Consider the following 12,574-nt stretch of genomic DNA (forward strand, 5'->3'; position numbering starts at 1 on the left):
AGTATTTATGAGTCTCATGAATGGGGTATTTTATGCCTTCTTAGAAAATTTTGCGGTAGTGTTCCTTGATGATATCTTAATCTACTCTCATGATGAAAAGGAACATGAAGAACACCTACAACAAGTGTTACAACGGTTGGGGGAGAATCAACTCTATGGTAGCTTGTCAAAGTGTGCCTTTTTCAAACGGGAAGTGCATTATTTGGGTCACATAATATCAGGGGATGGAATCTTGGTGGATCCATCCAAAATTAGATCCATCATGGATTGGCTAGCCCCTACCAATGTCTCAGAGGTTAGAAGTTTCATGGGGCTAGCAGGATACTATAGATGATTTGTGGCAGGTTTCTCTAAGGTAGCTCACCCTATTACCTCCCTGCAGAGGAAGGGGAAAAAGTTTGAGTGGAAAAAAAACTTTGAAGAAGCCTTTCAGAAGCTCAAAAGAGCACTTACAAGTGCACACATTTTAGCAGTACCTGACCCTTCAAAGGAATTTGTAGTTTGCACAGATGCTTCCTTGGATGGAATAGGAGCAATCCTTATGCAGGAGGGTTGAGTCATAACTTACGAGTCAAGGAAACTCAAGGGGCATGAGCTTAATTACCCTACTCATGATCTTGAGCTTGCAGCAGTGGTCCATGCATTGGCATGATTGTGCCATTTCCTTCTAGGGCGACGCTTTGAACTTCATTCAGACCACCAGAGCCTGCAGTATATTTTCACACAGCCAAATCTTAATGCTAGGCAAAGAAGATGGACGGAGTTCCTATGTGAGTATGATTTTGATGTGCATTACATTAAGGGTAAGGAAAATGTAGTGGTGGATGCCTTGAGTAGATGACATCATGAGCTTGCTTCAATGGTTACGGGTACAGATTTGAGGGAGCGCATTTTGCATCACCTACCTAAGGATGAGTTCTATGTAGAATTTTTCCAGATAGCCCAATCTCAGAGATCCCCTGAGGGTAAATTCCTAGATTATTCATTAGATTCTGAGGGCCTATTATGACATAAGGGCCGCATTTATGTACCCTCCATAGGAGACTTACGAGAGTTCATTATCTTGGAAGCTCATAGAGCACTCTATGCAGCACATCCAGGTGTTAAGAAGCTTCACGTAGATTTGAGGCAATTATATCATTGGCCAGGAATGAGAATGCAGATTGCCAACATCATTGCAAGGTGTCTAGAGTGCCAAAGAGTTAAGGCAGAACACGGTCATCCAAGTGGACTTTTACAGCCACATGAGATACCCGAGTGGAAGTGGGATACTATCTCCATGGATTTCATTGTGGGTCTCCCAATGTCTTCTCAATGTCACGATGCCATCATGGTGACCGTTGACACTTTGACTAAAGTTGCTCACTTTTCACCAATTTGCACCACCTTCACAACGCCCGTAGTGGCATAGGTATTCTTGCAAAATATTGTTAGACTCCATGGCATACCTCGTAAGATAATATCTAATAGAGACTCTTTGTTTACATCATCCTTTTCGAGGGAGTTGCAGACATCACTTGGAACCAAACTCAACTTTAGCACTACTTATCATCCTCAAATAGATGGGCAAACAGAGAGAGTTAACCAAATTCTTGAAGATACGTTATGAATGTATGTGATGGACCATCAGTCCAAGTGGGAAGAGTACCTACACCTAGCAAAATTTGCCTACAACAACGGACATCACACTTCTATAGGCATGCCACCTTATCAAGCCTTGTATGGTAGGCCTTGCAGGAAACCTTTAAGTTGGGATAGGATTGAAGATAGGGTATCCATAGGGCCACAGTTGGTCAAGGACATGGAGCAGCAAGTAGGTTTGATCAGACAAAGCCTCAAAGAAGCCCAAGATAGGTAGAAGAAATATGCAGATGCTAAGAGGGAGGATAGGGTGTACATGGTTGGAGAGAAAGTGTTTCTAAGAGTGCGACCTCATAAGAGTCCAATCCATTTTGGAAAAGGCTCTGAGTTAGCACCTCATTTTGTGGGCCCTTTTGAGATCTTAGAGCAAATAGGGCCAGTTGCTTATCGTTCAGCTCTGCCACCTAGCCTGTCATGCATTCACGATGTATTTCATGTATCTATATTGAGGAAGTATGGATATGACGAGTCTCACATCATAGATTGAGATGCTTACAGGTGGAGTCAAACGAACAGATGACATTGGAGCCCATTCACATTTTGGCTTGATGGACCCTCACACTTAAAGGCAAAGAGCTAGACCAAGTTAGGGTCCAGTGGGATTGTTATGATGAGGTCTCACCTTCATGGGAGGATATAGCTTAGATAAAAGTACAGTACCCATATTTTTTTGATGAACTCTAGGAGGAAGTTCATGCCTAGGGGGGGAGGATGTGAGGCCTCACCCTGACCCGTTATAGCTTAGATGTTTTGTGTACATTTTGATAATTCGAGACTTTGATATTTTGACAAATTTAGATAGATAGTGGATTTGCCTTATCTATAGATTTGATACTATTGCAGTGTTGTACATTGTATGTGTTTAAAGAACCTGTTATTGTATAGGAAGTATTTGGACCTCTTTGGGAGCAGTTCTATGATATAATATTATCAGATTTTGATGCAAGGAAAAATGTTAATTTTCAGTGTATGGATGAATATTAGTTTGATTATGATGCTTATGAAAGGAAAGGATATTTAATTTGAATTATGTTAATATAGATATTATTGTTATCTTCATTTACATTACATATGCTTATTTGATTCCTTGGACTGCTGATGCTCGAGTTTGATGTGCAGGAAGTTGAACCATGGAAATTTTACGGGGAAACAAGGCATAGACACATGTTTAATGACTCTTCAAAGGTGAATCTTTGTAAGATTCGTAAACCTCATTATGATGTGCTTATTTCGTGAATGTGTGATGTATGTGTGTGGTAAGGTCTTCATGCATAGATTTGAATGTGTTACGAGTAACGTTTTAGTGCATTTGTGTGTGTCACTTGACACTTGTACTGGTTATGGGGAAATGACATGTTGTTCATTAATGGATCATGTGGCCACCTTGCTTCGTGTTATATGCCTCCATTGGGAAACTTGATTATTGCCTTAGTTAGAAGGGGACAAGGTTATTACCTTAGGAAAAGAAATTTGAAATTTGAATTGCCTAGCTTTAGAAGGGTCATAAAGTAACTCTAAGGCCAATTGTGATTAAAACTAACCTTACCCATGTTAGTACTATAGGTTAAAGGGTTATTTATGACCTCTATGGTGTCTAGTGGACCTAGGAGACCCAATGAAAATGACATTTTCCATTGAATCCGAAAATAAGAGGGTTATAAATAGAGACGTGGTTAAATTGAAACTCACTTGGCAACTCTCTACTTTTAGAGACTAATAAGGTTGAAGAAAGAGAAGGGAGCTCTACTGCAAGTATTCATTGCCTTTCTTGGAGGAAGGTTGGTAACATGATCCATGAAGTTTCTTCATTTTTGCATGTAGGTTAGAATGGTGTTTTCATTGCATGATGGGATTGTGGTTCATTGCATGATGGGATTGTGGTATCTTGTGGTGTATTTGTGAGTAGATCTTGTTGTATGCTGCATGTGGGTAGTGTTGTGGGAGTCTTTCTTGAATTTGTTGCTTCATGTTATATGTCTTGTGAATTTGGTGTGAGGCATCACTCACCCTTGGGAGGGAAGAGATGCCTGGGGTGAAGGGGTTAGTTGGGCTCACACATGAGTTGAGGAGTTCTCCCTTGTGTGGAGATGATTGAATATGTTTTATGGCATGCAAATTATCTAGCTCTCTTGCATCTTGGGAGGTACAAGGTGGTATGAAGAAGGGAACATGCTAATGGCCCCGAAAGGGCATTTTGATATTGAAAAGATGTGCAAATTGTGAATGAAAGGTTATGCAATCTTCCTCATGATGAGAGCCCACATTCACCTGTTTCTTGATTCATTTGTTGAATCTTAGTGCATAACCTTGGAAGGGATGTGTTGTGATGTCTTGTGTTAAATTTGACTTTATTGTGGTGTATTTGCATGGCATGGGACTGTGAGGAATGCAACCGTTTATGTCTTGTTTCCTCAAGCTCGGTGGGTGGCCTCCTTGAGGCCAAGGTTGGGAGGTGAGCCTCCATGGTTTCCCATTTGTTTCCTTGTGCAGGTAATCATTTGAAGAGTATTGGAAGCTTGATGTTAGGAAGTCTATTTCTTGCTAAGGAGGAGATTCATTGTTATTGTGTTGATATGGAGAGATAAACTCCACTAGTTATGAGAAGAAAATTGTATTGCAAAGTGTAGTGTTGCTTCCATTTCATATGTCCATAGAGCATGAAGTTGTTACAATTATATAATACATGGTCTTTCCATTATGTTTAGATTGATATAGTTCATGCTTGAATGGTGTGGAAAGTAATTAGAAAGGATTATGTAAGGAAGGTTATGTTGTAGTGATATTGTCTTACTTATATGTAAAGATTAGAATGTGTTGGAGGAAAGAATTTGTGACATGGTATACTACAAGCATGAGTGGAGCAATTGTCATCTTGTGGTTTATTTTATCTCCTTTCTTGCATGACAACAAGGTAGAAGTTTTATGTTATAATTGAGAATGAATTAGATGCAAGATATGCATTGATAGAATGAATGTAGATAGTTACAATTTATGGACTTGAATTGCAGTAAAATAATTGAGCATTTACTACAATGAAATTTTAGTTGACAACTTCTTGAGTTTCATTCTAAATTTGGTTTCTTTAGCCAAAAAAAAAAAAAGAAAAAAAACAACAGTTAGCTTCATAGTTAAAATGAGACCTATAGGTGCAATTTTAGTCTCTGAAAAATGTATGAAGAACTTCGAGTAATGATTTTTGCAAATACAGTCAATAAGATATTAATATTAGAATAGCATAGCCTTTTTTAAAATATATGAAAATAGGTAGGGGTCCAATCATAAATTTAATAAGAAACTCAACTTGTTTGCATGTATATTAGCTTATATATTCCCTCCTAAGGAGGCAACCAGGAGCATTAAAATTTGTGTCAGAATTGCAAGAATTAAAAAATAATAATAATAAACATATTTTCATTAGTCAAGAGGGTGAGTCACATCCCCCAGCTACCCTAGTCTTTGACTTGTAGAAAAAGAGGCAATGATGGGATTAAAACATTGAATAATCATACACTTTATCTGCATCCTCCTTGGGCCTAAAGCCGCCCAGCTTGGTGAAGCAATAAATATGGTGGAGGGGTGGTCTTTTCAACCATCTTCCTCCTTCCCCTTGTGTCTTTAGGCCTGCAAACGTGGGCAGCAAGTTCTAAGTTTTTTAATGCAAAAAAAGAGAGATCTTTAATAAACTCTTTCCCTTGGATAAGACTAGCTCCCCCTTCTAGGCATCTAGCCTAGGCATATATTAAATATTTGACTCTTTCCTCTCACGTATGGAAGAAAGAAGGCCCCCACGTGCAGCAACAATATTTGAAATTGCAGAAGTTTAGGTATAGGCATAGGTAATAGGAATATTAATGAAATAGGTTTTTGAGAAGTTTAGAAGTTTAGAATAAATAAGTTGATAAGATTTAATTTTCATGTCATGATAAGTAATTAGATGCATTTCCTAATTTTTGGATAAAAATATTTAAATATTTTATTTATTTTTAAGAAAGAAACATAGTGTTTAAATAACCATCAAAATTTTTATAGGTAGTTTGGGTTGATGATTACTATAATTATTGTTTTTAATATAGGAACAAATTTTATATTAACAAAATTATTTTTTTGTCTAGTCTATTTATTTAAATTTGAATTTAAGAAATGAATAATTAAGATTATAGTTAAAACTGTGGCATTTGAGTTTTCTTAGTAAACAAAATGAAGGGGATCATATGTAAACATTGGTGTATATTTTAATAGACATATTCAATTTAATGCATGGGAAAACATTAAACATAAATTTCTATTCATCTTTTTTATTATAAAAATAATAATGATAAATAAATAAATATCTGTAACCATATTCTCTTTAGTAAATCATCTAATAATGTGAACGAACTGCACCTATAGAAACTATTGAAAAGAACTTTATCAATTTCCTTCTCTTCAATTTAGACTTAGTAGATGTAGTGAATCTTAAGTAATTGTGGATCAATCTTGATTTGCCTTATAATGCACAATTCTAGATTGCAACTCAAGAGCACTAAGTTACAACTATTAATCAATGTGGACAATTCAAACATAGTGTTTATGCGAAACTGGATTAGATCTAACATCTTGTCAACTAAACCTTGATGCGAGTGAATTAGTAGTTCAAAAAAAAAAACTATTAGTCGTACTTTGTCGTATTAAATTTAGAGGCATGACAAAAATAACCCCACATGCACAAAGTGGGGAGATGTTATAATATTTATATACAAGAACACTTATAGGTTAAGTGTCTTAAGAGACACATAGCTTTCGAAGCCGCTGACTCATGTGTAGGGACCCCATCTGATCCAGTTGTTGATAGCTAGAGGAAAGAACCAATAAATTTTGACAAAGTGTGATGACATGGAAGCCACTAAAAAAGTTAAAAATTAGGCAATGCACTATGTTGCCACCAAAAAATGGTGAGGCTTTCTAGTAGCAACATAGTGACTTGCCAGAAAACCATGAAAATCCAACAAGATAGTTGTGAGTCCCAGTTGGATGATGTAGTGACATCAGCACAAATCAGACAGTGACACATGGCAAGTGGTGGATAAAGTACAATGACAAATGACACTATGTGGCAAGAAGATTTCTCTGGCGCACTAGATTGTGACACATGGTGCATCTGATGGCTGTCGCCATGTCACCAAGGTGAAGATGCATGACTGTTAACATAGCAACATGGTGACCTAATGAGATGCTGACACATGGTAGTGAGATGGTGATAAGGTGGCACTGATGTGGTATGATGAGGTGGACTGATGACTAGGTGATGATGTGGCATGGTGACATGGAAAAACTAAAAGACCAATGAGATGACAGGTGTCATAGTAGTCAACCAATCACATATCAACACATGGCAAGGGTTGGGCATTAGGTTTAACCCAAATAGAAAATGAGAGAAATTTCAAAAAAGAATAAATTTTAATATTTTATTTATTTTTCCCTTAAAACTACATGCAATTCCTTTTTTAATAAAATCTTATTTATTCTATAGTTTGAAACTATAGTAAAAGGTTAAATTTTGCAAAGAGCTATGAAAGTCATGAATGGGAGCTTGAATTTCAAAGGGGCATAACAGGGGTAATTTTTGCTCAAAATAGGCACTCCAATATATCATTGGAACTAGGAGGAAATGAACTATTTGATTATGTAGTTAGTTTTAGCACAAGTGGTTACTAGTGCATATTATAGGGGGTTTTGTGTTTTCAATAAAATGCTCAATTACAAGCAATGACTTCATCATTGTAGTTAAAGAATTTAGTTGGGATGCATTTGACATACTTTGTTGGCTCAGTTTCTTCAGATTTTGATGCATAATGATGTGTTTCGCTGCAAGTATTTCACAATTTACTTGATTTTGATGTAATTTCCCAAAAAATTTGTCTTTTGCAAACAGTTATGATTTCCATCAAAATACCTAAAATACTTTATGCTTTTGGAACCCAAAATAATGAGGATTTGATATGCAGTTATAGAGAGAGGGTAGAGAAAAGTTTTTCAACTTCTTGGGAGAGAATTTTGAGGGGACACTTGTCATCTTTTGATCAAATTTGGGATTTCTTTTCTTTTATATAATTTTTTTTTCTTTCTCTTTGTAAGTGTTGGTTCCATTTTTTTGGAGAAAAACTACTCACTGCTATGATACCATGTTTTGGTTCCAGTTTTGATGTATTCCCAATATTGTGACACCACATTTTGTTTATCAATTTCTCTTGTATGAACAACATGAGATCTATTAGGTGTTTCTATGTTTTGATTTCATGCATATGAATGTATTATTTCAAGGAATCAATACAAAGAACAACAGGTGTTGAGTTTCATTTTAAATCTTGTCTCCTTTATTAGTAACTTTCAATGTTTTATGATCTTTGAAGAAAGATCCTAGGTCATAGTTGTCATCCCTTAAGGTTGTATGTTGTTTCATTATTACTTATAATTCAAGGAGTTATGTAAATGCTTCAGAGAAATCAACAGGGTTGCAAGTTTATTGAGGAGGATATCAGGTAAGAATGAGATTTAGATTGAACACAATGTCTATTTACAAGGTGAATGGATAGATCAGATATCTAAATATATGAATAGGTATCAAGTATCCATATGTATGTGTTTGATTCATAGAATTTCCCAATAGATAAGGCACTGATTAGCTACACGATCATTAGTTCTTACTGCTACATATTAGGGGTTTTGCTGAATTCAACATTATTAATCAAATATTTTTCCCCCTTTCATGTTGAAGAGCTAAAAAGTCTATCCCTCACTCAGCTTATAAATTGCATTGTTTTGTGTCATGTCCCCTTTTCAAATAATTAAAAAATAATAATCTTTGCTAAGGCAGGCAGGCCCAAGAAAGTGAAGTTTCGAAAAAAGGGGGTTAATCTTTGGAAACCGTTGGACTAATAAATAAAAATTATTATTAAAATATGTTTTATTAACCTCTCTTGGACGTGAGTTACAGTTATGCCCTCTTTTAAGGGGTTTGGAGGCATTTTGGGAGATTCCAGAACTTGATTTTGCTCATTTTCTTTGTTATTCTTCAGAGGCTGCCAAACCTGTGGAGAAGGAGACCCAAGAACGGGAGTTTACAGGTTTCCAGGGAGACCCAAGAACGGGAGTTTGCAGATTTCCAGGAAGGATAAGGATGGGATTTTGAAGCCATTCCATGTGCATGCTCATACAGAGTTTCCCTTTGTGCTGAACAGTGCAGATTTGTGGGTTTTCGGGTGTGTTTTTTTGTATGAGTTTGGTGTTTTCAGTTGAGTATTTCATATCAGTTTGGGTTGCTGCTGTATTTCAGACTTTAAGGTATTAAAATAGAGCTAAATATATGTATTGGGACATGATTAAACTTCTGAGATAGATTATTAGTGTTTTTGTGGTGTTTTCAGGCATTTTTGTGTTAATTTCGAGAGCCCGATGAGCATAGTTATTGTCCTACATTTGAGAACTGTTGTGTAAAGGCTATACGGATCTGGAAATGTCATTTTTTAGGCTTTTATGCTGCTAAATTTTTTGTAAAAATGTCCACTTTCAGATTTATTAATAATTTGTGAAGCTGTGAAGCTTTTGGCACAATTTCTGGCATACCCGATTTGGGGTTTCTTGAGAAATTTGGTGGATCTTTGTGATATCAGTTGTTTGATTTTGAAAATCAGATTAGAGGTTGGAAATATCATACAAAATCAGAAAAGGGACATTTTAGTGGTATCAGAGCCATGATCTTGCCAGCCTGAGGGTTTGTAGAAGTTGCATGTCAGTTTTGACAACTACCCAGATCTTGCATTTCAGTTTTGAGAACTACCCAAATCTTGCATGTCATAATTTATGGTTGCATGTTGCTTCTAATCAGTTGCATTTCAACATTTATGGTTGCATGCTACTTCTAATCATTTACATGTTAGTTCTTGGTGAATTTGGTGGTTGTAGAAGTTTGCATGTCAGTTTTGACAACTACCCAGATCTTGCATGTCGGTTTTGACAACTACCCAGATCTTGCATCTCATAATTTATGATTGCATGTTGCTTCTAATCAGCTGCATGTCAAAATTTATGTTTGCATGCTACTTCTAATAATTTTCATGTTAGTTCTTGGTGAATTTGGTGGTTGTAGAAGTTTGCATGTCAGTTTTGACAACTACCCAGATCTTGCATGTCAGTTTTGACAACTACCCAGATCTTGCATGTCAGTTTTGACAACTACCCAGATCTTGCATGTCATTTTTGACAACTACCCAAATCTTGCATGTCATAATTTGGTGGTTGCATGTTGCTTCTAATCAGTTGCATGTCAAAATCTATGGTTGCATGCTACTTCTAATCATTTGCATGTTAGTTCTTGGTGTTTGAAGAAGTTATATCCTATTGGGGTTACACTCTACTTTATCCAGAATGGACAGGTATAGTATAGAGTCTCAGAGGACACAATCTTGGACAATTGATATCCAGAGTCAAAACAGTAGAAAGGATGGTTATTTAGACATTCGAGATAAACTTATGAAAATAAGGCATGACATGTCTAAACAGTTGGTTGAGCACCAACGTATAATGAATGACATGTTGTTCGACCCAGCTAAGGTGGATAAGTTGACTGGATTTCTATTTGGCAGTGTGTATAGATGAGTCCTAGGATCATATTGGCATTGATGACATCCAGGAGGATGCAGTGGGCAATTTTGAAGACTTAGTTTCTTTGGGTACAGAGGAGTTGGACAGCAGTGCTACAGTTTTTGATACTCCGTATGTTGATATGAGCTTTAGAGTTGATTCATAGGACATGGATGGTAATACTCTAGAGATTAGTAACTTTGAGGATACTCCTTTAGACAGTGCATTAGAGGAGGTTTGTAGGAGACAGTCAAGCCAGTGCCATCATGTGTCTAATCAGTTGAGAGTTAGTGACCGAGACATTGCTATCACTTGCCAACATTTTGATGCTGCTCGTTAGTTGTTAGCAGTTTATGGATGGGGTTCTCCTACTAGTGATGAGCAGGAAGGAAGTTATCTTTCCTTGACAGAGATCCACTCTTTATGGGAGGCTATTCGGATTTTGAGACAGAATTATATGCAATTGGTAGCTGACAGAGATTATCTTATGGAGTGGGGTAGTACAGCATATGATGCATTGTTGGCCAAGGAAGATGAGGTGAGTGAGCTTACTGAGCAGCTTGAGGTGACTTCTGAGATTCTTGAGAGTACACAGTTGGCTTTCAAGGAGTCACAGTTTCATTTGGCTAAGGTGACCATGGAGTTAGAGCGACTACAGTCTTTATCTGATTCTATACAGTCACAAGCTATGGTATTTGGTGATTCGAGGATGTCCATGGCTGAGATTGTCAGAGACAGTGGAGATGGGGATGCATCCATCCTTGATACTAACATTGGCATATCAGGTTCATTCCCACTAGAGTCAGGTTTAGTTGAGTTGGGTATTGTAGCAGATTATTGTATGCCTGACAGGGTCTAGTACTGAAGGCACGGAGACTAGAGATGTATCAAAGATCATGTGTGATGTTGGTGAGTCAGCAGTTGGCATGGTTCCTACTGGTAATACTACTCCCTTGGTGATATCTTTGGAGGTAGTAGTTAGTTCCAACATGGTTAATGATCAATTGCAGTTAGTTTTATCTGGATTACAGTCTGATCCACTGACTGAGATTGGTGCATTCTATCGGCATTACACTATGAGGTACACTCATCAATTTACCTTTGATGTACATGTTGATGAGATGATGATACAAAGATGTACTTTGGTTCCTAATGCTTGTCATCAGTTATGGGATAGTTTTGACACCTCAGGATGAGGGTTGTGATGGGCATGACATGGTGATAGGTTCTACAGTTGAAAGCTTGATAATACATGACTTAGACCAGGAGTTTTAGAGTGATGCTTCAGCGGGTGTTGTTATTGATTCTACTCCTTTGGCTATGACATCTCCTGACTTAGCTGGTGATCAGTCACAGTGGGTTGTATCACTTTTTCATGGTGAGTTGTTGACTAAGGTTGGTTTTTTTTATCAACATTATATTGCAAGATATGTACATTAGTTAGCATTTGATCCTTGTGTTGAGGAGTTGATGGCAGGAAAATTTAGTTTGGGTTCCAATTCTTGCTATTTATCTTGTGATGGCTTTTCACCATTAGGGGTGCATGGTAGTTATGGTTATGAGATAGTGGTCGGTGATCTACAGAGTTGTGTTGACTACAAGCATTGTATAGTGTGTGGATTCTCCATACTTGGTACAGTTTCATTCGGGAGCATTCACCATTGTTGCAAAGTTGGATTGTACATTCCGTATAGGCCAGTGGAATGCATTGATGGTATTTACTGTGTTGGTAGTCCACTTTACTTGGGTTTTGATGTTCTAAGAGTTTGTGTCTCATGGGTTTCTGACTGTGGAAGTTGTGATTTTGGAGTTTGGTGGAGCTATAATTGTCTGTTTGATTATGGATTCCTCTTGGTCATATTGCAGAGGATATTGCAGGAGCCTGTGTTAATTGGTAGTAGTATAGTTCATGACTACATTTGGGATCCAGGTGGATTGATTGGTTTATTATTTAGCCATTGCTTGAGGACAAGCAATGTTTGGGAGGGGAGGACTTGTCATGTCCCCTTTTCAAATAATTAAAAAATAATAATCTTTGCTAAGGCGGGCAGGCCCAAGAAAGTGAAGTTTCGGAAAAAGGGGGTTAATCTTTGGAAACCGTTGGACTAATAAATGAAAATTATTATTAAAATATGTTTCATTAACCTCTCTTGGACATGAGTTACAGTTATGCCATATTTTAAGGGGTTTGGAGGCATTTTGGGATATTCCAGAACTTGATTTTGCTCATTTTCTTTGTTATTCTTCAGAGGCTGCCAAACCTATGGAGAAGGAGACCCAAGAACGGGAGTTTACAAGTTTCCAGGGAGACCCA

The 12,574-nt window shown here is 37.2% G+C and overlaps 1 pseudogene; it reads right to left on the reverse strand.

Annotated features, from left to right (window-relative positions):
- Positions 1-605: 605 nt before the first annotated feature.
- Positions 606-12,574, reverse strand: part of LOC149554859 (mitochondrial carnitine/acylcarnitine carrier-like protein) — a 76,897-nt pseudogene continuing 64,928 nt past the window's right edge.

Source organism: Cupressus sempervirens, chromosome 5, assembly GCF_028749045.1.
Source record: "Cupressus sempervirens isolate cs-2001-9-10 chromosome 5, ASM2874904v1, whole genome shotgun sequence".
Lineage (NCBI taxonomy): Eukaryota > Viridiplantae > Streptophyta > Pinopsida > Cupressales > Cupressaceae > Cupressus > Cupressus sempervirens.